Source organism: Palaemon carinicauda, chromosome 22 (genome assembly GCF_036898095.1).
Source record: "Palaemon carinicauda isolate YSFRI2023 chromosome 22, ASM3689809v2, whole genome shotgun sequence".
NCBI lineage: Eukaryota > Metazoa > Arthropoda > Malacostraca > Decapoda > Palaemonidae > Palaemon > Palaemon carinicauda.
The window spans coordinates 73,891,947-73,896,946 of NC_090746.1; the positions used below are offsets into that span (position 1 = coordinate 73,891,947).

Consider the following 5,000-nt stretch of genomic DNA (forward strand, 5'->3'; position numbering starts at 1 on the left):
ATTCAACTCTAGAAAGGATTGGATTTATTTTAGGCAAACACAAAAACAGACGATTAAATTTTGCCTTTTTATCCAGAATAAAGGTCATTAAAAGAAGTATTAGCTTATTTTTCTGAATAAAAGAAAACAAACAGAAAACTTCAATAGCCAATTTTATTTTTTCCAATAACTGAATTTAAAACCCTACCATTACATAATGATATAGAAAAATAAACATGTCTTCGTCATTTCTATTTTTTGCCATAGCCAGCCCTCCCACTGTGGTCCAACTGCAGATTTTAGGAAAAACATTCAACAGCTCTCTCTCTCTCTCTCTCTCTCTCTCTCTCTCTCTCTCTCTCTCTCTCTCTCTCTCTCTCTCTCTCATAAGCGGTTTTTGACGTACGTGACTATCAGTACATACGAATGAACATATGGAACTCTATCGTCTCACAATACTTAATCTTCAAAGTGAAACCAAAACATTCTTCTATGCTGTAACTTTGCATTTATTCTGCTGACTGCGGTTTCAGTCATGGACTCATGGCTTCACTCAGGAAATACACTTCAATATCATGGGGACCAAAGCATAAATTTAGGCATCAAATCTAGATATCTGTAAATAAATACGGAAATTTCTACATATAACTTTTTTGAGAAATTGATTTTAAGACAAAAACAATACACCAAGGAGGTTCCATAAGGCTACAAGATTTCTCCTCTCTCTCTCTCTCTCTCTCTCTCTCTCTCTCTCTCTCTCTCTCTCTCTCTCTCTCTCTCTCTCTCTCTCTCTCTCTCCAGACACACACACATACATACATATATATATATATATATATATATATATATATATATATATATATATATATATATATATATATATATATATATATATATATCGCTTCACTAGCATATACTGCTTTATATATATTTTTACGTCGCAAATCAAAACTAGCAATAATTAGTTTTCATTGTCATCCTAATTTTGAAATCAAATAAATGCACCTGCAAAATCTGCATGGTATTGGGTGAAATTCTGGGTGGAAATTTCTGGGGTATCTGCTTTACACACAAATCCGGTGTTCACTGTTCATATATCCAAATCACTATTTCTCATTTCGAATTTCATCTAATATCAGATATAATATCTGAATTCTGCAATGGTAAATGCTTTGGATGAACGGCAGGGTAAAATTCCATTTTCCTCCAAAATTATGCAATATCATTATCGATTTCTTTAGAGAAAAATCTGTTTTCCACGCACGAAGTTTAATTTTCTTTTTGTTACCACAAATATATAATTAATATCTTGATATTCTAGTATAATTGAATTATCGAGTTTTTTAAAACAATTTTCTTTTAAGTTAGTTCGTGATAATTTGGTGATTTTGTTATCTTGCTATGTTTAGAAGAGTATTTGACGATTATACTAATTCTGGCCTTCTGAATTTTACAGGTTGAAGTAAACCTGTTGCAAGAATGTTGCAATTGCTTGGGAAGTTTTCCAGAGTTTCATCATTATCAAAAATGTTCAGTAAAATTGATAATTGATAACAAGAATAAGTTGAAGTGTAATTTTATATTGTGCGAGATAATTTACGAAAATGTATGATTAAAATAGTTTCTAAAGTCGAGAGAAGCGAAAAACGTATATTGATAATACTGTAGTTCATCGGAACGAAATAAAACTCTGAAATAAAATCTATTATCAAAACTTTTAAACGAGAAAAGTTTGTCCATAAGCTTTTGTAATTGCAATTGTGTTAACATTTCCAGCTAAATAAACTGCAAATATTCATTTTCTACTATAATATATTATTTTGAAATTATATTTGAGAGATATTTTCTTTTATATTCATCCAAAATTCACATTTCCACATATTTTTTTAACCGGTATATAGCTATCTATCTATCTATCTATCTATCTAACTGCTGCGTTGTTAAACATTTTGCTCATAATCAACAAATCCTGTCAATGTACAACACTCCTATAAAAATTCAATGTATTATTATTACAATTATCACTTGTATTATTAGCTACGCTACAACCCAAGTTAGAAAAGCAGGATGCTATAAACCCAAGGGCTACAACATGGAAAAACAGCCCCGTGAGGAAAGGATATATCACCATGCATTACTCCTCTTAACATTGAAACACAATTAAAAAACGTAAATAAATAAATGAAATATTATACAAAAGGAAATTATTGGAGAAATAACCAAATTAAGTCACAACCAAAAACCAGATCGTCAAGGAAGTATTAAAGTGTAAAAGATTCTGGGGCGAGAAAGTGAATACACCCGTTTGATATTTGTCTTCATACCGCTGGAAGTAAGAGCACTCTCGTGTTGAACGTGCATTATTCAAAGCACATTCTACATTCTGTTCTCCTCTGAGAGAGAGAGAGAGAGAGAGAGAGAGAGAGAGAGAGAGAGAGAGAGAGGAGGGAGAGTTGTCTCTTCACAAAGCCTCTCAAATATCTTGAATACATTCTCGTGCTTGAGCTTGCTTTACATACCTTGCATGCTTCTTGATGTTTAATTGTTGTTATGAATTATTCTCTCTCTCTCTCTCTCTCTCTCTCTCTCTCTCTCTCTCTCTCTCTCTCTCTCTCAGTCGTAAATACAATCAAGGATTCTCGGTCCTTGCTCCTGCCTTGCAAAACTTGCTACAGACCTTAGCTGTCTAGTATGATAAACAATAGATCTTAACAGGTCCTGAACGCAACTGTAATAAAATTATAGTCGAAATACTAAGAAATTAATAAACCATAAAAATATAGCATTTGAATTGCAGCCCAAGATAAAATAAATCAAGAATTAAATTTTAACGTTATGCTCTATACTGTCATGCATCATATAATAGTGTGTAATGACCTTACATACATACATACATACATACATACATACATACATACATACATACATACATGCAAACATACATATTATACATATATATGTATAAATACATACATACATAAACATATATAAATAGAAAGATAGATAGATGATAGATAAATAACTGGTTAGATAAACAGACAGATGCACAAGTAGAAAAACTTATATACATACAGAAATATATAAATAACTGACTAGATAAATAGATAGATGCACAAGAAGAGAGACGGATATATATTTAAAATTAAATCACTGGTTAGATAAATAGATAGTTGCACAAGTAGATAAGCCGATAGATACATAAATAAATAAATAACTGGTTAGATAAATACATAGATACACAGGTATATAAAGAGATAGATAGATAAATAAATAAGAGGTTAGATAAATAGATACAAAAGTAGACAGATATACATTTATATATATATATATATATATATATATATATATATATATATATATATACATATATATATATATATATATATATATGTGTGTATATATATATATAAACGAATAAATAATTGGTTAGTTAAAGAGATGGATACCCAAGTAGACAAATATATATATATATATATATATATATATATATATATATATATATATATATATATATATGTATGTATATATATATATATATATTTATATAAATATATATATATATATATATATATATATATATACATATAAATGGTTAGATAAATAGATAGGTACACAAGTAGATAAACAGATAGATAGGTAGATATGACGCAAGATTCAGGCAGTGGTGATGAAGGGCTGATTCAGCGAGGCTTATGACAGAAAGGTCAGGTGGTCAGGACTCGAGAGGGAATTGGAAATCCCAATGGTTATTTTTGTATGTTTATCATTTTCGGCAGTTGATCATAAAAAAACTAAATGAAACACAAAATATAATAGTCCGTCATGCATGTGAATAAATAACGTAGATTAATAATTATGTATATCTTTACTTTGAGTTTTATACAAGAGTTTCGGTAAATTAATTTCATATAATAATTATCATTTGATCTTGAAAATGTTCTTCTGTTAAAAACTGATACTTTCTTTGATATAAGTGAATCTTCGGTTAACGAATGGTATTTAGAGAATGTATGTCTTTAAAATAGAAAATTACTTATATAAGAGAAAAATTTTGGTTGATTAATTGTATTAACAATTATTAATTAATCTTGATAAAGTTCTTCAGTGGAAATCTCATCCTTTCTTTGAATAAAGGTATGTTATTTATTGATATAAAGTTTGAAATGATAAAGTATTTTAGCACCAGAAAATCTAGCTATTTCCTGTTTTCACGAAATATAAAATTCTTTACATAATGAATGCCGGTAGGTTCATGTGGCTGAAGTGGAAACAATCTTACATGAATAATGTTATTTTTACGTTTGCTGTGGAAAAGGTTTTTCGATGATAATTTTCACTATGTTTTTTATTTTATTTAGTGACGCCATTTTATCTCATTTTAATAATTTTGGTTTTTGAGAGGTTTTATCCTCTATAATGACGATAATTTTGGCAAGCGGAATTTCTATTTTTATTTTTGAAAAAATAACTGAAAACATATTTTTTTTAGGTTCCATGGGGATAATCTTTCCATGTAATATATCTATTTTGTTTCCAGAAATCGTGCTCTCTTTTGAAGCATAATTTCCACAAACTAAAATATTTGTTTTTAATTTATGAAGATACGTGCTTTCATCACAAATAAAAGTTTGTCTTCCCTTGTATTTGTTTTCGCTTGTTGAGGCAGGGTAAGATATCTCCTGAACTTTTTTCTTAGAGGCACGGCCTTGCAACCCGTCGAAGGAGGGCGAGTTTATTGATCTACGACGTTTGTTAAACTCCTTGTGGGAGGACATTCGTTAGTTTTCGCATTTTCGTTTACTTGTTTTGTTCTTGTTACTCGAGCGAGCGGCTGCCTGACCTTTTGTTTTGTTTTTTTATATGTTTCGTTTGCTTCATGGTAAACAAGTATTGCGTAGATCCTGCAATGAATATCAATTACCGTGAGAGCTGTGTCCTACACCTTTCGTGCGCGCCACATGTTGACAAATTTTTATTGGATGTTCGAGATCGTTTTGTGCTAGATATACATTGGCAATTAT

The 5,000-nt window shown here is 30.0% G+C and overlaps 1 protein-coding gene across 5 annotated transcripts in view; it reads left to right on the top strand.

Annotated features, from left to right (window-relative positions):
- Positions 1-5,000, top strand: part of LOC137616551 (uncharacterized) — a 327,286-nt gene that overhangs the window by 27,694 nt on the left and 294,592 nt on the right. The window lies entirely within an intron of this gene.